The sequence below is a fragment of the Loxodonta africana genome, chromosome X (genome assembly GCF_030014295.1).
Source record: "Loxodonta africana isolate mLoxAfr1 chromosome X, mLoxAfr1.hap2, whole genome shotgun sequence".
NCBI lineage: Eukaryota > Metazoa > Chordata > Mammalia > Proboscidea > Elephantidae > Loxodonta > Loxodonta africana.
The window spans coordinates 3,548,893-3,574,579 of NC_087369.1; the positions used below are offsets into that span (position 1 = coordinate 3,548,893).

Genomic DNA, 25,687 nt, shown 5'->3' on the forward strand with positions numbered 1-25,687 from the left:
CACCATTTCAGGTGGCTTTGATGTCATTGTGGTGCAGCGGTAAAGTGCTCGGCTGCTAACCCCAAGGTTGGCGGCTCCAACCCACCAGAAGAAAGATGTGGCAGTCTGCTTCTGTAAAGATTACAGCCTTAGAAAGTCTATGGGGCAGTTCTACTCTATCCTATAGGATCGCCATGAGTCGGAATGGACTCAACAGCAATGGCTTTTTTTTTTTTTTTTTTGGTGTTATCACATTCCAGAATAGTTACAGTGTATCTCTTAAGCATTTAATTTTTTTCATTTATAAAATATGTACAATGTTGTTGGTTTTATCTAGACTTTAAGCATCTTTTATTTATTTATTTTTGGGAAGCTCTGTAATCTGTACTTAGAAGTCCTTTGGTGGCCCAAACGATCAAACATTTGGCTACTAACCAAAAGGTTAGAGGTTGGAGTTCACCCAGAGGTACCTCAGAAGAAAGGCGTGGCGATCTATTTCCAAAAAATCAGCCATTGAAAACCCTACAGAGCACAGTTCTACTCTGACACACATGGGGTTGCCATGAGTCAGTCAACCAGACGACTGGTTTTTAGGAGTCCCTGAATGGTGCAAATGCTTAACGTGTTCAGCTGCTCACAGGAAGTTTGCAGGTATGAAATACCAAAGGCTGACGTTTTTAGCCCACTGATACCCGATGAGAAATGAACGTTTGGGGGGTGATGGAGGTGGCAACCCAGCACAGAGCCTCCTGGTGGTGGAATGCCGTGAGAGGAATTGCCACAGTGGTTGATGGCTTCCCCACCATCTCCACCAGTACTGTCGTGGTGGCCTGTGTAGATGTTTTCTTGGGCACCACCCAGACATGCATGTGATCACCAGGTTGGTAGCTTCACAGCACCCAGAGCAATGTAATACAGATGCACTCTGAGTCTGAAAGAATGTTTGCAAAACAGGTTTCCTGGATACAGCTATTTGTCTCTATTCATCTGAAGCAAAAGAGAAAGAAGGAAACCCAGGAATCAGAGAAGGAGCCACTCTACAGGCCTAACTGCCTCCACAGACTCGTACTTCCTCTACCCTGAGACGAGAAGAACTAGATGGTGCCCGGCTACCACAACCAGATGTTCGGATCAGGGTCATGATAGATGGATATTGATAGAAAGGAAGAAAAATGTGGAAGAGAACTTTAAATTCTCAAAGAATCCAGACTTATTAGACCCGTTGAGACTAGAGGAATCCCCGAGACTATTCTCCTGAGATATTCTTCAAACCTTAACCTGAAACTGTCTTCTGAAGTCACTTTTAAATTAAATAGCAGTTTAGCTCAAAAAGTAAAGAATGTCAATGGAATATCCCAAATGGAAATAATGAGAATGTTCACGCATTGTGAAGAATGTAACCAATGTCACTGAACAGCTTGTACACAAATTGTTGAATGGGAACCTAAACAACTATGTAAAACCTTTACTGAAAACACAATAAAATATTATTAAAAAAAAAAATAGAGTAAAAACTGTCACCCTTGAGAACTGCGCTCTTTTAAAAAATTATCTACGTGAGACCAAAGGGTCAACAGTTTTTGTAAGGTATAGATGAGAAAGTTGGGGGGTAGTGAATGTAAGTTAATGGGGGTAAAACAGCAAGAACGGAAACAAAGAGAATGCTGGTACGATGTGAAGAACGTAACCAATGTCACTAAGCATTATGTCTAGAAACTGTGGAATGGGAGAGTGTTTTGTTGTGTGTACTATCACCAAAAATACAGTAAAATATTAAAAAGGTGGGCTGCCTGAAAAAGCAGACACCGTCTGAAAGGTAGGGAAGGTTGTCTACTTGGTGTGAGCGAATGAAATAGAATTTCTTCCCCGGCTGCCTGGGACAGGTCAAGGTAGGCAGCACGCAGTGCTCATGAGTCTTGAGTTCCAAGCCCAGTCTTCCGGAAGCATAGCCTGTTGCTAACTAAGTGAAGCCACTCTTTGTGATCAATGCATTCCAAGAAAGTGACACCAAGAAACACAGACGCAGTATTAGAATATTCATTAGTTCAGATTATTCTATCTTACCAAGAATGTCCCGGATCCAACATGTTCTCTTTGGTTTCTTCCTGTAAGAAATGAAGATGTTACTAATGACATAAAAACCAAACCTGTTTCCATCAAGTTGATCTGTCTCATGGTGCCCCCACGTGTGTCAGAATAGAACTGTGCTCCATAGGATTTTCAATGGCTGAATTTTTTGATGGTAGATCACCAGGCCTTCTTGTCTGAGGACCCTCTGTGTGAACTCAAATCTCCAGCCTTTTGGTTAGCGGCCAAGCACGTTAACCATCTGCCCCACCCAGAGACTCCAATTCAGGGCAACCTCATGTGTGTCAGAGTACAACCGTGCTCCGTAGGGTTTCAAAGCCTGGTTTTTGTTTGGAAATAGATAGCCAGGCCTTTTCTTTGTTGGTGCCTCTGGGTGGACTTGAACCTCCAACCTTTTGGTTAGCAGCAGAGCATGGTAACTGTTAACACCCAGGGCCTCCATAGGCAAAAAGAAATGAGCTAATTCCACATTTAAAACTGTGAGCACATTACTAGAATGGAGAACTTTGATTCTCTCCAATGGTATCCATAGCAAAAGAACTTGCAATAATTACTAAAAACTCATGAAGTAGTGCTCTTCCTTGTGAAAAGTCTTTAAAAATGTTGAACACTGTTGAAGAAGTAGACCGTTGTTGTTGTGGTGTGCCATTGAGTTGATTCTGCCTCATAGCGACCCCATGTGACACAGTAGAACTGCTCCACAGGGTTTTCTAGGCTGTAATCTTTAAAGGAAAGAGCCCTGGTAGTGCAATGGTTAAGCGCTCAGCTGGTAACTGATAAGGTAGGCAGTTCAAACCCACCCAGCAGCTCCTTAGGAGACAGACCTGGTGATGTACTTCCAGAAAGATTACAGCCTGTGAAAAGTACCTGAAGGTCCTCAGCATAGAATGTTTTTTATTATTACCAGTCTTTTTTTTTTTCTTTTAGCCATTTTAGAGTAGAAACGTCTGTATACTGTGATATTACATACAGGAAGAAGTTTTCCAGTCAGCTAGTGCTGAATTGGCCGTAGAAATGTGGCTACAGAGGTTCCTACTTTGCAAATGTTAAAAGTAACTGTAGTATCTTCAGGAATTCTAGGCACAAATGGAATAAATAACGGAAGTCACACTCCATGGAAGGAATACACAGAGTCATTGGCCAACGTTCAAACATTTCAAGAGGTGGCATATGATCAGGAACCGATGGTACTGAAGGAAGAAGTCCAAGCTGCTCTGAAGGCATTGGCGACAAACAAGGCTCCAGGAATTGATGGAATATCAATTGAGATGTTTCAACAAACAGTTGCAGCGCTGGAGGTGCTCACTCGTCTATGCCAAGAAATATGGAAGACAGCTTCCTGGCCAACTGACTGGAAGAGATCCATATTTATGCCTATTCCCAAGAAAGGTGATCCAACCGAATGTGGAAATTATAGAACAATATCGTTAATATCACAGGCAAGCAAAATTTTGCTGAAGATCATTCAAAAACGGCTGCAGCAGTATATCGACAGGGAACTGCCAGAAATTCAGGCTGATTTCAGAAGAGGACGTGGAACCAGGGATATCATTGCTGATGCCAGATGGATCCTGGCTGAAAGCAGAGAATACCAGAAGGATGTTTACCCGTGTTTTATTGACTATACAAAGGCATTCGACTGTGTGGATCATGACAAACTATGGATAACATTGCGAAGAATGGGAATTCCAGAACACTTAATGGAGCTCATGAGGAACCTTTACATAGATCAAGAGGCAGTTGTTTGGACAGAACAAGGGGATACTGATTGGTTTAAAGTCAGGAAAAGTGTGCGTCAGGGTTGTGTTGTTTGACCATACCTATTTAATCTGTATGCTGAGCAAATAATATGAGAAACTGGACTATATGAAGAAGAACGGGGCATCAGGATTGGAGGAAGACTCAGTAACAACCTGCGTTATGCAGATGACAAAACCTTTCTTGTTGAAAGTGATGAGGACTTGAAGTACTAACTGATGAAGATCAAAGATCACAGCCTTCAGTATGGGTTACACCTCAACATAAAGAAACAAAAAATCCTCACAACTGGACCAATAAGCAACATCATGATAAATGGAGAAAAGATTGAAGTTGTCAACAAAAACTAAACCAAACCCTCAGCTGTCGAGTTGATTCTGACTCATAGTGACCGTATAGGACAGAGTAGAACTGCCCCGTAGTGTTTCCTAGACTGTAAATCTTTACGGAAGCAGATTGCCACATCTTTTTCCCATAGTGGGTTCGAACCTTTTGCCTGGCAGCCGATTGCTTTAACCACTGTGCCACCAGAGCTCCTGAAGTAGTTAAGGACTTCATTTTACTTGGATCCACAATCAATGCCCACGGAAGCAGCAATCAAATGACGTATTGCACTGGACAAATCTGCTGCAAAAGACTTCCTTGAAATGTTAAAAAGCAAAGACATCACCTTGATAACTAAGGTGCACCTGACCTATACCATGGTGTTTCAATCGCCTCACATGCATGGAAAAGATGGACAATGAATAAGGAAGACTGAGGAAGAACTGACGCCTTTGAATTGGAGTGTTGTCGAAGAATATTGAACATACCATGGACTGTGAGAAGAACAAACAAACCTGTCTCGGAAGAAGTACAGCCAGAATGCTCCTTGAAAGCAAGGATGGCGAGATTTTGTCTCACATATTTTGCACAGGTTATCAGGAGGGATCAGTCCCTGGAGAAGGAGATCATGCTCGGTAAAGTAGAGGGTCAGTGAAAAAGAGGAAGACCCTCAATAAGATGGAGTGACACAGTGGATGGTTGCAACCGTGGGCTCAAACGTAGCAGTGGTTGTGAGGATGGCTCAGGACCGGGCAGTGTTTTGTTCTGTTGTGCATAGGGTCACTATGAGTTGGAACCTAACAACAACAATATTCTTTTGCGTGAATGAACCACAGTTTGTTTATCCATTCATGTGCTGATGGGCACTTGTGTGAGTTTAATAAAGGTAAAAAGAAAATAAGAAGAAGAAGGAGGAGGAGGAAATGTAGGAGGAGAAGAAAAAAGAGGAGGAGGAGGAAAAAGGGAAGGAAGAGGAGAAGAAGAAAAGAAAGGAAGGAAGGAAGGAAGAAAAGCAAACCTCCTGTACGGGACCTCTCAGAGTTTTATCTGAAGAAATAGAAGCAGTCATATTTCTAGAGCTAGAAGTAAGCTAAATTAAAAGAGACGGACAAAATTAGCTGAAGTGATGACACGAGAGACAGAAATCGAGGCTTTTGAATGACCCCACCCCCAGCCATTCTCTCCTTGAAGACATCCCTGCACGCTGCTGTTGAAGGAGCAGAGGAACCCTGACAGGGAACACAACACAGCATCCCAGACGGAGCCGGAGAAGAGTGGGGTGCAGAGCTCAAATTCACGTAAAAAGACCACGCTTCATGGTCTGACTGAGACTAGAGGAGCCCCAGTGCACATGGCCCCCCAGGCTCTCTGTTAACCCACAACTAAAACCATTCCTGAAGCCAACTCTTCAGACAAAGATTAGACTGGAACATAAAACATGAAATAACGCTCGTAAAGAGTGTGCTTCTTAGTTCAAGTGGATACATGAGACTAAATAGGCAGCTCCCATCCAGAGGCGAGATAAGAAGCCAGTAAGGGGCAGGAGGTGGTTGAATGGACACAGGAAATCCAGGGTGGAGAGGGGGAGTGCGCAGTCACGTTAGTGGGATAAAAACTAGGGTCACATAGCAATGTGTATATAGATTTTCGTATGAGAAACTAACTTGAGCTCTAAACTTTCACCTAAAGCAGAATTTAAAAAAAAAGAAAAAAAAAACAGCAGAGGCAACATGAGTTTTCACGGAGGTAGGTGTGCAGAATTCTAACACCGTCCCTGAGTCTGATCGGTAGCTAAGGAAGCCACCTAAAGTTGTACACAGAAAAAAGTTAGACGGTCTGACGATTTAATACCCTCACCCTCATTCTCAAACCCTGGCTGACTAACTCTCACCCACCCAAAACCCGTTGCTGTCGAGTGGATTCCGACTCCTATAGGACACAGTAGAACTGCCCCATAGGATTTCCAAGGAGTGGCTCAAAATACAATGAATAAAAGCATAATATTTGAAAAAAAAGTCTGTACCTAGAAAAAAAAAAAATTGGAAGAACATTTGCAGCAAAGTTGCTTAGCAAAGGTTATCTCTTTATTTATTTCTTTTATAAAGAGCAATATTGAAATCAGAGCAGTTAACGAGTTCCATTTTGGATACCTGGAGTTGGGGGTGATTCTACCAGCAGAAAGAGTGGAGTCTGCCTGCGGTAACTTCCGAAGGCAAATTGCCATAACCCGTCCACCTTCCTCCAAGTCTTGATTGGAGTCCCCCCGGCCTTGCGAATGGTTAACAAGCTCGGCTGCTAACTGTTTTGGGGTTGGAGTCCACCCAGAGGGACCTCGGAAGAAAGATCTGCTGATCTACTTCCAAAAGCCCAGTCTTTGGAAACCCTGTGGAGCACAGTTCTACTCTGACACACATGGGGTCGCTGCGAGTTGGCGCCAACTTGGTGGCAACTAACAACAATAATGAACACCAACTATTTTCTGCTGAGAAACGTCTGTTAAATGAACAAGCAAGGTTCCCATAGATTTGCAATGGACTGAACCAGTTATCCATAAAATACCAAATATGGCATACACGGTAGAGATTGGACTGATGGAGAGGATATGGTTAAAGTGCTGTTCCTAGGGAGTCCCTGGGTGGGGCAAACGGTTAACACGCTTCACTGCTAGCCAAAAAGTTGGAGGTTGGAGTGCACTCAGGTGCTTTGGAAGAAAGTCCCGGCAACCAGCTTTCCAGCAATCATCCACAGAAAACCCTACGGAGCACGGTTCTTCTCTGAGAGACATGGGGTCACCATGAGTTGGAGTCGGCTCGATGGGGACTGGTTTTCAAATCACGTTGCTTTTCTGCTCTGTGAAAACTCACTGGGCCATTCCTGGAGAGCAGAGAAAGGAGCCTTTGTTTGCCAGGACCCAGGCCCAGAGTCGGATCCAACACAGAAAGTTCTAGAACGTGTACGGGGCCTCCCTGTGCCCCTAGGTTTCACGGACTTCACCAGCACCCAAAAACTTGGGACCTCAAAAACCATGTACTTTCACCAATCTATGGATCTCCTTATGTTTTTAAACTGTTGTCTATTTTTTAACATGTAGGCAGTTGTGCCAGGAGCCCCTGGGTTTTGTAAATGGTTACTGAGCTCACCTGCTAACATAAAGGTTGGAGGTTCGAGCTTACCCAGAGGTGCCTCAGAGGAAACGTCCAGTGATCTACTTCCAAAAACTCAGCCATTGAAAACCCCGTGGAGCACAGCTGTTCTCTGCACACACAGGGTTGCCATGAGTTGGAGGCAACTCGACGGCAATTAACAACAGCAGTGAACGTGCTCGGCTGCTAACCAAAAAGTTGGAGCTTCAAGTCCACCCAGAGGCACCTTGGAAGAAAGGCTTGGAGATCTGCTTCTGAGAAGTTAGCCGTTGAAAACCCTATGGAGCAGTTATAGTCTGATACACATGGGGTTGGAGCCAACTTAATGAGAAATGTTGTTGTTTTGGGTGTGGGGCTCTATGCCATTTTATCATTCAATCCAAGCACTGATGATTAAAAGATAATAATAAATAAAACACTCTGAAACAACAAATGAGCCTCTCAACAATTTATGAGTCTATCCAATTAACTTTGTTTGAAACCTTGACTTTTTTTTTAATTAACTTTTATTGAGCTTCAAGTGAACGTTTACAAATCAAGTCAGTGTGTCACATGTAAGTTAATACACATCTTACTCCTTACTCCCACTTGCTCTCCCCCTAATGAGTCAGCCCTTCCAGTCTCTCCTTTCGTGAAAACTTTGCCAGCCTCCAACTCTCTCTATCCTCCCATCCCCCCTCTAGACAGGCGATGCCAACACAGTCTCAAGTGTCCACCTGATATAATCAGCTCACTCTTCATCAGCATCTCTCTCCCACCCACTGTCCAGTCCCTTTCATGTCTGATGAATTGTCTTCGGGGATGGTTCCCATCCTGTGCCAACAGAAGGTTTGGGGACCATGACCGCCGGGATTCCTCTAGTCTCAATCAGACCATTAAGTCTGGTCTTTTTATGAGAATTTGGGGTCTGCATCCCACTGATCTCCTGCTCCCTCAGGGGTTCTCTATTGTGTTCCCTGTCAGGGCAGTCATCGGTTGTGGCCGGGCACCAACTAGTTCTTCTGGTCTCAGGATGATGTAGGTCTCTGGTTCATGTGGCCCTTTCTGTCTCTTGGGCTCATAGTTATCGTGTGACCTTGGTGTTCTTCATTTTCCTTTGCTCCAGGTGGGTTGAGACCAATTGATGCATCTTAGATGGCCGCTTGTTAGCTTTTAAGACCCCAGATGCCACATTTCAAAGTGGGATGCAGAATGTGTTCATAATAGAATTATTTTGCCAATTGACTTAGAAATCCCCTTAAACCATGGTTCCCAAACCCCCGCCCTTGCTCTGCTGACCTTTGAAGTATTCATTTTATCCCGGAAACTTCTTTGCTTTTGGTCCAGTCCAGTCCAGTTGAGCTGACCTTCCATGTATTGAGTGTTGTCCTTCCCTTCACCTAAAGCAGTTCTTATCTGCTAATTAATCAGTAAAAATCCCTCTCCCTCCCTCCCTCCCCCCCTCGTAACCACAAAAGTATGTGTTCTTCTCAGTTTATACTATTTCTCAAGATCTTATAATAGTGGTCTTATACAATATTTGTCCTTTTGCCTCTGACTGATTTCACTCAGCATAATGCCTTCCAGGTTCCTCCATGTTATGAAATGTTTGACAGATTCGTCACTGTTCTTTATCGATGCGTAGTATTCCATTGTGTGAATATACCACAATTTATTTACCCATTCATCCGTTGATGGACACCTTGGTTGCTTCCAGCTTTTTGCTATTGTAAACAGAGCTGCAGTAAACATGGGTGTGCATATATCTGTTTGTGTGAAGGCTCTTGTTTCTCTAGGGTATATTCCGAGGAGTGGGATTTCTGGGTTGTATGGTAGTTCTATTTCTAACTGTTTAAGATAACGCCAGATAGATTTCCAAAGTGGTTGTACCATTTTACATTCCCACCAGCAGTGTATAAGAGTTCCAATCTCTCCGCAGCCTCTCCAACATTTATTATTTTGTGTTTTTTGGATTAATGCCAGCCTTGTTGGAGTGAGATGGAATCTCATCGTAGTTTTAATTTGCATTTCTCTAATGGCTAATGATCGAGAGCATTTTCTCATGTATCTGTTAGCTGCCTGAATATCTTCTTTAGTGAAGTGTGTGTTCATATCCTTTGCCCACTTCTTGATTGGGTTGTTTGTCTTTTTGTGGTTGAGTTTTGACAGAATCATGTAGATTTTAGAGATCAGGCGCTGGTCGGAGATGTCATAGCTGAAAATTCTTTCCCAGTCTGTAGGTGGTCTTTTTACTCTTTTGGTGAAGTCTTTAGATGAGCACAGGTGTTTGATTTTTAGGAGCTCCCAGTTATCTGGTTTCTCTTCGTCATTTTTGGTAATGTTTTGTATTCTGTTTATGCCTTGTATTAGGGCTCCTAGGGTTGTCCCTATTTTTTCTTCCATGATCTTTATCGTTTTAGTCTTTAGGTTTAGGTCTTTGATCCACTTGGAGTTAGTTTTTGTGCATGGTGTGAGGTATGGGTCCTGTTTCATTTTTTTGCAAATGGATATCCAGTTATGCCAGCATCATTTGTTAAATAGACTATCTTTTCCCCAATTAACTGACACTGGGCCTTTGTCAAATATCAGCAGCTCATACGTGGATGGATTTATATCTGGGTTCTCAATTCTGTTCCATTGGTCTATGTGCCTGTTGTTGTACCAGTACCAGGCTGTTTTGACTACTGTGGCTGTATAATAGCTTCTGAAATCAGGTAGAGTGACGCCTCCCACTTTTATCTTCTTTTTCAGTAATGCTTTGCTTATCCGAGGCTTCTTTCCCTTCCATATGAAACTGGTGATTTGTTTCTCTATCACCTTAAAAAATGACATTGGAATTTGGATCGGAAGTGCATTGTATGTATAGATGGCTTTGGGTAGAATAGACATTTTTACTGTGTTAAGTCTTCCTATCCATGAGCAAGGTATGTTTTTCCACTTAATTATGTCCTTTTGAATTTCTTGTAGTAGAGCTTTGTAGTTTTCTTTGTATAGGTCTTTTACATCCTTGGTAAGATTTATTCCTAAGTATTTTATCTTCTTGGGGGCTACTGTGAATGGTATTGATTTGGTTATTTCCTCTTCGATGTTCTTTTTGTTGATGTAGAGGAATCCAAGTGATTTTTGTATGTTTATTTTATAACCTGAGACTCTGCCAGACTCTTCTATTAGTTTCAGTAGTTTTCTGGAGGATTCCTTAGGGTTTTCTGTGTATAAGATCATGTCATCTGCAAATAGAGATAATTTTACTTCCTCCTTGCCAATCCAGATGCCCTTTATTTCTTTGTCTAGCCTAATTGCTCTGGCTAGGACTTCTGGCACAATGTTGAATAAGAGTGGTGATAAAGGGCATCCTTGTCTGGTTCCTGTTGTCAATGGAAATGCTTTCAGGCTCTCTCCATCTAGAGTGATGTTGGCTGTTGGTTTGGCATAGATGCCCTTTATTATGTTGAGGAATTTTCCTTCAATTCCTATTTTGGTGAGAGTTTTTATCATAAATGGGTGTTGGACTGTGTCAAATGCCTTTTCTGCATCAATTAATAAGATCATGTGATTTTTGTCTTTTGTTTTATTTATGTGGTGGATTACATTAATGGTTTTTCTGATATTAAACCAGCCTTGCATACCTGGTATAAATCCCACTTGATCAGGGTGAATTATTTTTTTGATATGTTGTTGAATTCTATTGGCTAGAATTTTGTTGAGGATTTTTGCATCAACGTTCATGAGGGATATAGGTCTGTAATTTTCTTTTTTTGTAATGTCTTTACCTGGTTTTGGTATCAGGGAGATGGTGGCTTCATAGAATGAGTTGGGTAGTATTCCGTCATTTTCTATGCTTTGAAATACCTTTAGTAGTAGTGGTGTTAACTCTTCTCTGAAAGTTTGGTAGAACTCTGCAGTGAAGCCGTCCGGGCCAGGGCTTTTTTTTGTTGGGAGTTTTTTGATTACCGTTTCAATCTCTTTTTTTGTTATGGGTCTATTTAGTTGTTCTACTTCTGAATGTGTTAGTTTAGGTAGGTAGTGTTTTTCCAGGAATTCATCCATTTCTTCTAGATTTGCAAATTTGTTAGAGTACAATTTTTCATAATAATCTGATATGATTCTTTTAACTTCAGTTGGTTCTGTTGTGATGTGGTCCTTCTCGTTTCTTATTCAGGTTATTTGTTTCCTTTCCTGTATTTCTTTAGTGAGTCTAGCCAATGGTTTATGAATTTTGTTAATTTTTTCAAAGAACCAGCTTTTGGCTTTGTTAATTCTTTCAATTGTTTTTCTGTTCTCTAATTCATTTAGTTCAGCTCTAATTTTTATTATTTGTTTTCTTCTGGTGCCTGATGGATTCTTTTGTTGCTCACTTTCTATTTGTTCAAGTTGTAGGGACAGTTCTCTGATTTTGGCTCTTTCTTCTTTTTGTATGTGTGCATTTATCGATATAAATTGGCCTCTGAGCGCTGCTTTTGCTGTGTCTCAGAGGTTTTGATAGGAAGTATTTTCATTCTCGTTGCATTCTATGAATTTCCTTATTCCCTCCTTGATGTCTTCTATAACCCAGTCTTTTTTCAGGAGGGTATTGTTCAGTTTCCAAGTATTTGATTTCTTTTCCCTAGTTTTTCTGTTATTGATTTCTAGTTTTATTGCCTTGTGGTCTGAGAAGATGCTTTGTAATATTTCGATGTTTTGGATTCTGCAAAGGTTTGTTTTATGACCTAGTATGTGGTCTATTCTAGAGAATGTTCCATGTGCACTAGAAAAAAAAGTATACTTTGCAGCAGTTGGGTGGAGAGTTCTGTATAAGTCAGTGAGGTCATGTTGGTTGATTGTTGTAATTAGGTCTTCCGTTTCTCTATTGAGCTTCTTACTGGATGTCCTGTCCTTCTCCGAAAGTGGTGTGTTGAAGTCTCCTACTATAATTGTGGAGGTGTCTATCTCACTTTTCAATTCTGTTAAAATTTGATTTATGTATCTTGCAGCCCTGTCATTGGGTGCATAAATATTTAATATGGTTATGTCTTCCTGATCAATTGTCCCTTTTATCATTATGTAGTGTCCTTCTTTATCCTTTGTGGTGGATTTAAGTCTAAAGTCTATTTTGTCAGAAATTAATATTGCTACTCCTCTTCTTTTTTGCTTATTGTTTGCTTGATATATTTTTTTCCATCCTTTGAGTTTTAGTTTGTTTGTGTCTCTAAGTCTAAGGTGTGTCTCTTGTAGGCAGCATATAGACGGATCGTGTTTCTTTATCCAGTCCAAGACTCTCTGTCTCTTTATTGGTGCATTTAGTCCATTTACATTCAGCATAATTATAGATAAATAAGTGTTTAGCGTTGTCATTTTGATGCCTTTTTATGTGTGTTGTTGACAATTTCATTTTTCCACTTACTTTTTTGTGCTGAGACGTTTTTCTTAGTAAATTGTGAGATCCTCATTTTCGTAGTGTTTGACTTTATGTTTGTTGAGTCATTACGTTTTTCTTGGCTTTTATCTTGAGTTATGGAGTTGTTATACCTCTTTGTGGTTACCTTATTATTTACCCCTATTTTTTTAAGTAAAAACCTAACTTGTATTGTCCTATATCGCCTTGTATCACTCTCCATATGGCAGTTCTATGCCACCTGTATTTAGTCCCTCCTTTTGATTATTGTGATCTTTTACATATTGACTTTAGTGATTCCCTGTTACAAGCATTTTTTTTTTAATTAATCTTAATTTGTTTTTGTGATTTCCCTATTTGAGTTGATATCAGGATGTTCTGTTTTGTGACTTTGTGTTGTGCTGGTATCTAATATTATTGGTTTTCTGACCAAACAATATCCTTTAGTATTTCTTGTAGCTTTGGTTTGGTTTTTGCAAATTCTCTAAACTTGTGTTTATCTGTAAATATCTTAATTTCACCTTCATATTTCAGAGAGAGTTTTGCTGGATATGTGATCCTTGGCTGGCAGTTTTCTCCTTCAGTGCTCTGTATATGTCATCCCATTCCCTTCTTGCCTGCATGGTTTCTGCTGAGTAGTCTGAACTTATTCTTATTGATTCTCCCTTGAAGGAAACCTTTCTTTTCTCCCTGGCTGCTTTTAAAATTTTCTCTTTATGTTTGGTTTTGGCGAGTTTGAGGATAATATGTCTTGGTGTTTTTCTTTTTGGATCAATCTTAAATGGGGTTCGATGAGCATCTTCGATAGATATCCTTTCGTCTTTCATGATGTCAGGGAAGTTTTCTGTCAGGAAATCTTCAACTATTTTCTCTGTGTTTTCTGTCCTCCCTCCCTGTTCTGGGACTCCAATCACACGCAAGTTATCCTTCTTGATAGAGTCCCACATGATTCTTAGGGTTTCTTCATTTTTTTAAATTCTTTTATCTGATTTTTTTTCAGCTATGTTGGTGTTAATTCCCTGGTCCTCCAGATGTCCCAGTCTGCATTCTAATTGCTCGAGTCTGCTCCTCTGACTTCCTATTGCATTGTCTAATTCTGTAATTTTATTGTTAATCTTTTGGATTTCTACATGCTGTCTCTCTATGGATTCTTGCAACTTATTAATTTTTCCACTATGTTCTTGAATAATCTGAGTTCTTCAACAGTTTTATCAGTGTGTTCCTTGGCTTTTTCTGCAGTTTGCCTTATTTCATTTGTGATGTCTTGAAGCATTCTGTAAATTAGTTTTTTATATTCTGTATCTGATAATTCCAGGATTGTATCTTCATTTGGGAAAGATTTTGATTCTTTTGTTTGGGGGGTTGTAGAAGCTGTCATGGTCTGCTTCTTTATGTGGTTTGATATCGACTGCTGTCTCTGAGCCATCACTGGGAAACTAGTTTTTCCAGAAAATCTGCTAAAAAAAAAATGCAGTCAGATTCCTATCAGAACTGCCTTTGGATTATAACTGCCACCTTGTTCCCTGTAAGGATGAAAGTCTGAGATTTGGATCATATATGCTTGGCTGTAGCTGGTTCTGTGCTTTTAGTCCAATTAGGGGTGGATTTTTGGTCCCTGGGTTTTTTGTGGTTCCTTCTCTCAGGCCGGAAGAGTGGGTTAGGAAAAGACCAAAAGGAAAAAAAAAAGGGGGGGGGGAAGCAAAGCCGCCGACGAGCCGGAGCCATCCTCCCTCTGGCTCAGGAAATTCCAGTGTTAATGAAGCCGCCTGGGGAGGGTGGGGGAGGGATCAGAGAGATAGGAGAGTAGCACCTCAGAATATAGCCAGAGTTGCTTGTCTTGCTTGGAATGACTATTATATCTGAGATTCCCAAGGGGCGTGTCGCCTGTGTGTGCTGGCTGTGTGGAGATTGCCCCCAGGGATCTGGCCTGCTGAAGCCGCGGTCAGGTCCTCCGCTGCCAGTCCAGTGTCAAGGTTCCCCTGCTGGGACGCTGCACTCCCGACTCCAAAATCAGTCGCTGCCTCCTGGGGACTTCTCATCCCACCAGCAGTGTCGTGGCGCCGCCCCTACGGACCGGCTGGGCCCTCTCCCAGGGTTAGTTCAGGGGAGTGGAGCTGCTCCCCATGCTTGCGCTGTGACAGCACACAGTCAAATGCCCGGCGGCACGATTCCCGGGCTGGGACGCTGCTCTCCCAGCTCCAAGACCAGTCACTTCCTCCCGGGGACTTCTCCCACCGGCTGCATCGCCACGCCACCTGCGCGGACCGGCTGGGCCCCCTCCCGGGCGAGTTCAGGGGGGTAGGGCTGCGCCCCTTGTTTGCGCCATCAGCTCCCCTGGGCCCTGACCTAAACCGGGTGCCAAGGTTACCTGACTGGGACGCTGGCTCCAGGCTCCGAAAACAGTCGCTGCTTCCCCGTATTTGTTCATTTTCATCTCTAAATATGTGTTTGTTGTTCAGGGTTCGTAGATTGTTATGTATGTGATCGATTCACTTGTTTTTCCGAGTCTTTGTTGCAAGAGGGATCCGAGGTAGCGTCTCCCTAGTCCGCCATCTTGGCCCCGCCTCCCTGAAACCTTGACTTTTAAGGTGAACCACAGGAAATTGCCAATATCTAGCCAGAATGCTCCTTAGAAGTGAGGATAATGAGAGTACATCTCACATACTTTGGACATGTTGTCAAGGGGGATCAGTCCCTGGAGAAGGACATCACGCTTGGTAGAAAGTCAGTGGAAAAGAGGAAGACCCTCAACGAAATGGATTGACACAGTGGCTGCAAAAAAGGGCTCAAGCATGGCAGCAACTGTGAGGCTGGTGCAGGACCGGGCAGTGTTTCCTTCTGTTGTGCGTAGGGTCGCTATGACTCAGAACCGACTTGGCGGCACCTAACAACTACCAGCCGCGAATCAGGGTCTTTGAAGTCCAGTGGTAGTTCCACCACCTGCTTATGTTCTTGATGGAATCATTCACTTCTCTGATGGATGAGAACTTCAGGGACACCCAGTGTGACTTGTCTTTACACATAGACAGTTCAGATGGTGCGTCTCAGTGCTAGCACGTGAGGGATAGCTAGAAAGGCTTTCTTCTTGTCACATCGGCACACCCATCCGCGGTTACTTCTACTCTGCAGTTCTGAGCTATAAATCTTAACTCATCACCTCTCAGAGCCAGCCGCTGTCAAGTCGACCCTGACTCATGCTGGCCCCGGGTGTGTCAGAGTAGAACTGTGCTCCACTGGGTTTTTAGTGGCTGATTTTTTGGAAGTAGATCACCAGGCATTTGTTCCAAGGCACCTCTGAGTGGACCTGAAGTTGAGTGTGTTGACTATTTGCAGCACCCAGGGGCTCCATGTGCCTCTTGTTGTTGTTAGGTGCCGTCGAGTCAATTTTTGACTCATGGTGACCCCATGCGTTATAGAGTAGAATTACTCTGTAGGGTTTTCTAGGCTGCCCTGGTGGCACAGTAGTTAAAGCGCTTGGCTGCTAACTGAAAGGTTGGCAGTTTGAACCCACCAGCTGCTCTGCTGGAGAAAGACGTGGCAGTCTGCTCCCATAAAGATCACAGCCTTGGAAACCCTATGGGGCAGTTTTACTGAGGCCTATAGGGTCACACGAGTTGAAATAGACTTCACAGCAACAGGTTTGGTTTGGTTTGGGTTAATCTTTACAGGAGCAGATCACTTGGTCTTTCCAACAGCCAACCTTCAATTATCAGCCAAATATTTAACCCCTGCACCACCAGGGCTCCTTAGAGTTACTATACCATTGCCGTCAAGACAAATCCAACTCATAGTGACCCTATAGGACAGAGTAGAACTGTCCCATAGGGTTTCCAAAGCTGTAATCTTCAGGGAAGCAGATTGTGACATCTTCCTCCCATGGAGTGCCTCGTGGATTTGAATGGCCAACCTTTCGGTTAGCAGCAGAGGGCTTAACTGCTGCACCACCAGGGCACCTCTCAGGGGTCTATATATTCCCCAGGAAAATCATATTATGGGCTTCTTCTGACTTTTCTGGGGATGCAGCTATTGCTTGTAACCTGTGTTTTCCCCCCACCCATCTCCCAATCCTATGTATAAGAGGCTCAGTCATGGTTGAAAAATCCTAAAATAAGAATACTTCTCTCCCTGGGTGGTGCGAACAGTCAAGAGCTTGACTACTAGCTAAAAGGTTGGTGGTTTGAACTCACCCAGAGACACCTCAGAAGAAAGGCCTGGCAATCTATTTCCAAAAGGTCACAGCCTTGAAAACCCTATGGAGCAGTTCTACTCTATAACACATAGGATAGCTATGACGTGGGGTCAGTTAAATGGCAAATGGTTGGGCTTTTTTGACTTAATAAGGAATCGGACCTTGAGTAGTGCAGACAGTTAACATACTAGGCTGCTGACCAAAAGTTGGAAGTTCTAGTCCACCCAGACGTGCCTCAGAACAAAGTACTGGTCATCTACTTCTGAAAAATCATCCATTGAAAATCCCATGGAGCACTCGGGGTCACCATGGGTCTGAGCTGACTCTAGGGCAGCTAACGACAACAGCCTGTCGTCTGGCTCCTCAGGGATCAGCTGTCTGTTTAGCCCAAAACCAAACCAAACCCGCTGCTGTCGAGTCGATTCCGACTCCTAGTGACCCTATAGGACAGAGTAGAACTGCCCCATAGAGTTTCCAAGGAGCGCCTGGCGGATTCGAACTGCTGACCTCTTGGTTAGCTGCCGTAGCACATAACCACTACGCCACCAGGGTTTCCCTGTTTAATTATAAAAGCACATTTTTCTGTTTCAACGAATTCAGTCCTTGAACTCTTAAACAAATAAACAAACCCGTGGCCATAGACTTGATTCCAACTCAGCGGCACTTCAGCCCTTAGAGTGGTGCATACGTTGCTGGAGACTGGCTCCTTGATACCAGGTAAAACTTTTCTCTAAGAAAAATAAAGGAAAAGCAAAACCCTTCAAGTCCGGCCCATCATTTAGCCTTTGATTCTCTTCCAGGGTGAAGGAATTCATACCCTCTTACCCCCCACCCTACTGTCCTCCAGCCCCCAGGATAGTGCGTCCACCTGGGTCCTCTTCTAAACCCAATTTAGGCTTTAATCCTGTTATCTCTTCAATGTTCCCTACACATGCTCTAAGTAAGTACAATGTAGCTACAATGTATCTATTCAACCTTCTGTACACATGCTCTGAGTATGTTCAGTGTAGCTACAATGTATCCTTCAGTGTTCTGTACAGGGCTCTGAATGTGCCCAGTGAAGCTACAATGTATCCTTCAGTGTTCTGTACACATGCTCTGAATATGCCCAGTGTAGCTACAATGTATCCCTCAGTGTTCTGTACAGGGCTCTGAATATGCCCAGCGAAGCTACAATGTATCCCTCAGTATTCTGTACAGGGCTCTGAATGTGCCCAGTGTAGCTACAATGTATCCCTCAGTGTTCTGTACAGGGCTCTGAATGTGCCCAGTGAAGCTACAATGTATCCCTCAGTGTTCTGTACACATGCTCTGAATGTGCCCAGTGTAGCTACGATGTATCCCTCAGTGTTCTGTACACATGCTCTGAATGTGCCCAGTGTAGCTACAATGTATCCCTCAGTGTTCTGTACACATGCTCTGAATGTGCCCAGTGTAGCTACAATGTATCCCTCAGTGTTCTGTACATGGCTCTGAATATGCCCAGTGTAGCTACAATGTATCCCTCAGTGTTCTGTACAGGGCTCTGAATGTGCCCAGCGAAGCTACAATGTATCCCTCAGTGTTCTGTACACATGCTCTGAATATGCCCAGTGTAGCTACAGTGTATCCCTCAGTGTTCTGTACACATGCTCTGAATGTGCCCAGTGTAGCTACAATGTATCCCTCAGTGTTCTGTACAGGGCTCTGAATGTGCCCAGTGTAGCTACAATGTATCCCTCAGTGTTCTGTACAGGGCTCTGAATGTGCCCAGTGTAGCTACAATGTATCCGTCAGTGTTCTGTACAGGGCTCTGAATATGCCCAGTGTAGCTACAATGTATCCGTCAGTGTTCTGTACAGGGCTCTGAATGTGCCCAGTGTAGCTACAATGTATCCCTCAGTGTTCTGTACACATGCTCTGAATATGCCCAGTGAAGCTACAATGTATCCCTCATTGTTCTGTACAGGGCTCTGAATGTGCCCAGTGTAGCTACAATGTATCCGTCAGTGTTCTGTACAGGGCTCTGAATATGCCCAGTGTAGCTACAATGTATCCCTCAGTGTTCTGTACACATGCTCTGAATATGCCCAGTGTAGCTACAGTGTATCCCTCAGTGTTCTGTACAGGGCTCTGAATATGCCCAGTGAAGCTACAATGTATCCCTCAGTGTTCTGTACAGGGCTCTGAATATGCCCAGTGTAGCTACAATGTATCCCTCAGTGTTCTGTACACATGCTCTGAATGTGCCCAGTGTAGCTACAATGTATCCCTCAGTGTTCTGTACAGGGCTCTGAATATGCCCAGTGTAGCTACAATGTATCCCTCAGTGTTCTGTACACATGCTCTGAATATGTCCAGTGTAGCTACAATGTATCCCTCAGTGTTGTGTACAGTGCTCTGAATGTGCCTATGTTAAGAGCTCAGTGTAGCTACAATCTTTCCCTCGGTGATTTTTTCTCCTTGATTCTAGTTAAGCATCTTGTTTAGAAATCTCCCAACTAAAAGCTCTTTTTACTTTTGCTATTTTCAAGTACACTTTTTTTTTTTTTTAACAAAGGAAGTTGCTTTTTAAGCACTGCCAGAGGCAAGTCCCAAAGGGATGCAGCTGGCCACAGAAGCATGCTTACAGCAGCAGCCGAGCGCCTCCAGACAAGCAGAAGCAGGGTTGTCAGCAGCCCAGGAAAGAAAGGCTGGTTACCTGGATGGATACGCCGCCGTGAGGGCTGAGGTCAGCTGGGGTGGAGTGCTGGAGTTGGCTCTCCAAGGAAAAAAGTCTTCTCTCCAAGACGGATATGCTCGCAGGGTATTTCAGCAAGGGCTGACCTGCTAGCCTGGTTGACGCATGTGCGTAGCTGGGTGACTCTGGAAACCTAAGCCAAAATGCTAGAGAAGCCAAGTTAGGTTGTCCCAGGGAGGGGTAGGGCTGCCACAGGCGTCTGCTTTCTGTTCCCTTCCAGGTTGTACAACAGGATCCTTTCTGTTATTACTTTCAAAGTTTAACACTCTCAGAAGAATCTCTGAGAGCTCTCTGAACAGAGAGAGGCATTTTTTGCCACGGGGATTAGAATCTCGTGGTCTTTCTTCAAATCAGAGGAGGCATTTGCTGATTTTCCCCCAAATGAGGAACCAGTTTCCTTAAAAATCTCTCTTGAAGACTGTTACTCAACGGCCCTCAAATTTCGTTGTTTTTTGTTTCTTTCTCCTGGCGCCTGTCTTAGAAATAAAGGTGACAGAAAATAACTCTGACTTCAGCAATGACTACCGCTATCAGCATACAATGGCTTATATAATTATTACTGTATAATTATATGTGCCAAGTCCCTTTGGATTTTATGCTTTTTTTTTTTTTTTTGCTTTTTTTCCTCTACTGATCATTAGGGAGCACAATATTCTCACATTGTGCCAAGGCATACATTTCAGGCTGCTCTAGATGTAAAATGATGCTTTTTAGAAACTTTTCCAAATAAGGATAACTTTGTGCAAACTTCTAGGTGTTCAGTCACAGAAAAAAATATCCATCCTTAGATTCCCTTGAGATTTTTTTTTTTTTTTAACAGTCTACAGCCTAAATATTTATTTTGGTGTTTTGATTTGAGGCTCACACTTACAAAATACGCTCTTATAAATTACACAGCTGTCAAAGTTCTTTATGAGTTTAACAGATTGAAAGGACAAAGCATAGGTTTAAATTTTTTTAGGAATACTCCTCTATGTCAAGCCTACCAAATTCTAGTGCAAAATTTCTGCTAGGACATGTGTATGCAATGCATAGGTAATTTTAATCAAAGAAAGAAATGGAGAGAGGGAGGAAGGACGGGAAGAAAGGAAGAAAGAGAAAGGGAAGAAAGCTTCCCAAAGGGGACCTCTTACAGTTATACTGGAAGAAAAAGAAATGGTAATATTTCCAGAAATAGAAGTAAGCTAAGTTAAAAGGGAATTAGCTAAAATGATGAGATAAGGCCTTTGAAGGCATCCCCTGCACGTTTGGGACATCTTTCTAAACTCTTGCAGTTGTTTTTGAACAAACTCAGCAGAAAGGGAGCCAACTTCTAGTATGCAGATGAAAGCTCCCAGGAGACCCAGAGTTCAGCCAAACTTTCACCGTTCAGAGATAAGGAAGTATCTCTCCCCTGCAGCCCTGTTGGCAACTGGGGCAGATAACTAACTCTTTATGGGGGGAGGACCATCCTGTGTACTGTAGGGTGTTGAGTAGCTTCTGGTCTCCACCTATTAGATGCCGGTAGCTCCCCTCCTCCCCCGTGTGACAACCAAAAATATCTCTAGACATTGCGCTGTGTCCCCTGGAGGGCAGAGTCCCCTCGGTGGAGAACCACTAGTGAGAAGATTTTTTTTTTTTCCAGCTTAAGACATTTTTATTGTGCTTTAAGCAAAAGTTTACAATTCAAGTCAGTTTCTCACACAAAAAGTTATACACATTGTTATGTGACCCTAGTTGCTCTCCCTGCAATGAGTCAGCACACTCCTTCTCTCCACCCCGTGATTCCTGTGTCCATTCAGTCAGCTCCTGTCCCCCTCTGCCTTCTCATCTCCCCTCCAGATGTGAGAAGGTGTTTCCCAGATGACAGCACAATACTTGTTACAACACTGCTGGCTGACCCGTTTCAAATTCCTTCTTTCTCAGACTCTTGAGGCATCACAACTGGAACCCAGGTCGAGGCCCGAATCCTGGACAAGTGAGCACCAGACTTAGAGCTCTTAGCTCTTAGCCCAGACACACTTTGTATGGCGGCATTTATAACACAGCCATCAAAGAAGCAACACTGTCCTGTAACGATTAATGTGCTCAACTGCTAACCAAAAGGACAGAGGTTTGAGCCCACCCAGAGGCACCTCGGAAGAAAGGCTGGCAGTCTGCTTCCAAAAAAATCAGCCATTGAAAGCCCTGTGGAACACAGTTCTGCTCAGCACATGGGGTCACCATGAGCTGGGAGTCGACTCGAAAGCAACTGATTTTTCCTACAAACATAAATAAACCAAAACAAAACCGAGTGCCGTCAAGTCGATTCCGACTCATAGCGACCCCATAGACAGAGTATAACTGCCCCGTAGAGTTTCCAAGGAGCACCTGGCAGATTCAAACCGCTGACCCTTTGGTTAGCAGCCGTAGCACTTAACCACTACGCCACCAGGGTTTCCAAACATAAATAAATAAATATATAATATGCAAACATAATTATATATAAACTCATACATATACCCACCACCCATCTATTAGTTTGTCATATGCTGTGTGTTGTGGCTCGTGAGTTGCTGTGATGCTGGAAGCTATGCCACCAGTATTTCAAATAGCAGCAGGTCACTCATAGTGGACAAGTTTTGGAGGAGCCTTCAGGCTAAGACAGACTAGGAAGAAAGGCCTGGAGATCTACTTCTGAGAAATCGGACCAAAAAAAACTCTACAGAGCACAGTTCTACTCTGATACATGTGGGATCTCCGGGAGTTAGAATCGACTCGAAGGCAACTGGTTAGGTGTGGGCGGTGTAAATGGTTAATGCAGTTGGCTGCTAGTTGAAAGTTTGGCGGTATGAACCCACCCAGCGGCATTGCAGAAGAAAGTCCTGGCAATCAGCTTCTGTAAAGATCACTGCCATGAAAACTTTATAGAGTGCAGTTCTCCTCTGACACTCATGGGGGCTCCATGAGTCGAAATCAACCCTAATGGCAACTAATGCTTGGAACTAAGTAACCTCATGACTCCTGAATGATCAACTTCTGCCACCACACAATTTGGTCACAGCAAACCTATACTCTGAGTGCCTACAATGATGACTTTGCAGGGTTTCTCCCCAGGGGCAATAGATGTTCCAGCAGCCCCTGGGTGCCCCTCCCAGACCAGTGGGCACTCCTGAGTCTCTCAGAAGATGGGGACTCATGCTGCTGCTTCCAGGCTGTCCTGGAGACTCTTGGAGGCTGGCCGGGGCCCCCACTAATCAAATAAGGCACACACATGATCATGGTTTTCCTCGGGGTCTCTCAGCTCTCCCAGGGCCCCAGCTGGGAGATGGAGCAGGGGCCCCTTTATATCTCCAAGTGAATCCCACTCTGCTCAGAAAGCAGAGGGAAAAGATGAGACACCTGGAACAGGAAGACACCCCAACGTCCATCTTTCTCAACCCACTGCTTCATTCTCCAATGTGCTTGTCTTTGAATCCTTTCTGTTTGTTTTGTCTCCTTGCCATCAACTCAGAGAATTAATGCTACTTACTCCCACCCCCAGTGAGACTGATTTATCCTCCCTCTTCTATTCCACCTTCCTTTTTTGTTTCCTTCTATGACCCATCGATCTTCTATCCATCCACCCACCCACCTGGCCACCATTCCTTCCTTCCTTCCATAATCCATCCATCCATCCATCCATCCATCCATCCATCCATCCATCCATCCATCCATCCAACCATCATCCATCCATCCATCCATCATCCATCCATCCATCCAACCAACCTTCCAACCATCATCCATCCTTCCATCCATCCACCCACCCACCCACCCTTCCATCCATCCATCCATCCATCCATCCATCCATCCATCCATCCATCCATCCATCCCCCTTTCTTTCCTTCCTCTCTCCCTCCCTTCCTTCCCTCATCTCCCCCTCCTTCCTTTCTCTTCCTCATTTTATCCTTCTTTTCCTCCTCCTCCTCTTTCTTCTTTGTATTCCACTTAGGTTAGCTTTATCCTGAGTTGTGGTTTAAAATTTTACTCTCAAGGCATATAAAGAGAACAACTCCTTGTGGCAAGAATTAGCCTTCTGCAGCCAGTCACTATGTTCTTTCCTTGAAAAGGCAATACTTGAGAATTTTCGGGGATCATAAGAAATTTTCATGTGGGTTACATACAAGAAGACAATCTTAAAATCCCTGTTCCCAAAATAATTAATTTGGCTTTGATGTTATTAGGAATATAGATATTTTATGCTTTTAAGAATATATATAGTATATATAGTCTGTCTCTCTGTATATATGGAGACCCTGGTGGTGGAGTGTTAAGAGCTACAGGTGCTAACCAAAAGATCAGCAGTTTGAATCCAGGATTGACTTCATGGCAGTGGGTCTCTCTGTTTCTATCTCTATATAGATAACCTGTTGCCACGGAGTCGATTCAGACTCCTAGTGACCCTATAGGACAGAGTAGAACTGCCCCATAGAGTTTCCAAGGAGCATGTGGTGGATTTGAACTGCCGACCTTTTGGTTTGCAGCCCTAGCACTTAACCACTAGGCCGCCAGGGTTACATACAAAAAAAAAATTTTTTTATAATTAGATAGATAGATAGACAGACAGACAGACAGATAGATAGAATTCACTTACTCCATTTTAAAAATTTCCCACTGATATGATTTTGGCTTTTTTTTTTTTTTTTTCACTGGAGATTTACGATAGGCAATAAAAGGTCAGGAAGAGAGGTATTTTGGCTTTACTGAAGAATTAAGATTTCCAAGAGATTAGATCTGATAGTTACAATATTAACCAGTAAGGGCACTTTTTTTTTTTTTTTCCTCCTGTGGAAGAATGACCTGGCGATCTGATTCCCTAAAGATTGCAGCCAAGAAAGCGGTGTGGGGTGGTTCTACTCTGTAATACATGGGGTTGCAATGAGTTGGGGTTGACTCCAGGCAGCTGGTTTTGTTTTTGTTCTTAACAATCTTTATCAAAATGGGAGGTAAGAAGAGGAAAAGTCTACTGAAGTCATCTTTGTTAGAAACCAGAAAATGAAGTTCTTCTGGGGAGAAAGAGCTGTGGTTACAGGAGTCTGGAGGTCATTTCTGGGACTCTTTGTTCAGAAAAGCAGAGCAAATACAGAGGAAAACCTCTACGGTTGTTGTTGGACGGGAATGTCTCTCCTGGCAATGGGGCGGTGAGGGCCCCGAGCTTCCTCACAGCCCTCACAGACCCCGAGGAAAACATCTGTTGGCGTGACAGCTGGAGGCGAGGGTTGTAACTGGTTTGGACGGATCACTTTCCGTTTTTATTTCACTTCTTATTACAATATTTTATTGCGTTTTTGGTGAGCATTTATACAGCCAATGAGGTTCCCATTCACTTTTCCTTTTTTAACCTCTGAGATTCATTCTGTGATTTCAAAAAATACCCGTGTGCCCCCTGTTTAGCAGGCAGCCGGATGTCAGGGTTCCCGCAGCCCGGCCCTGTTTCAGAAATGTCTGCAGCTGTTTGTGCAAATTACCGGTTTAACTCTGTCCCTGAGTTTCTGAATCAGCAGCTTAGGGTTGGGCTCAGATTTCTGCTTTTTCTTTTTAATCTTTCTATTTGTTTGTGCGCGTCTGAGCTTGGAAACAGCTGTTTTGCAGTATTAATCTTGGAATTAGCTCTTTCCTGCCGAGCTTTCTGCTCCAGACATTTTGAAACGAATAAATTGAACATTTGTGTGTGTGCATGGGTGTTTATACACACACACATTGTACGTGTTTACGTATGTACATACACACACATACAGTAATTGTTGTTGTTAGCTGCCGCCCAGTTGATTTCAACTCATAGTGACCCCATGTGACAGAGTAGAACTGCCCCATAGGGTTTCCTAGGCTGTGATCTTTACAGGAACAGATTGCCAGGTCTTTCTCCCAAGGAGCTGCTGGGTAGGTTTGAACTGCCAACCTTTTGGTTAGCAGAAGAGTGCTTAACTGTTGTGCCACCAGGGCTCCTCGTATAGCTTGGCGTCCGCTGCTGTTGAGTCGTCCCCTGATTCATGGAGACCCAGTTCTCAACGGAACAAAACACTTCCTGGTCCTTCACCATCCCCGTGATGGTTTGTGGATGCTTGTGATCCGCAGGGTTCTCAGCGGCTGGTTTTTCTAAAGTATGTTGCCAGGCCTTTCTTCCTAGTCTGTCTGAGTCT

General features: G+C 43.4%; 1 protein-coding gene across 1 annotated transcript in view; it reads left to right on the top strand.

The window, feature by feature from the left end:
- Nucleotides 1-25,687, top strand: part of LOC135228835 (arylsulfatase H-like) — a 93,787-nt gene that overhangs the window by 24,197 nt on the left and 43,903 nt on the right. The window lies entirely within an intron of this gene.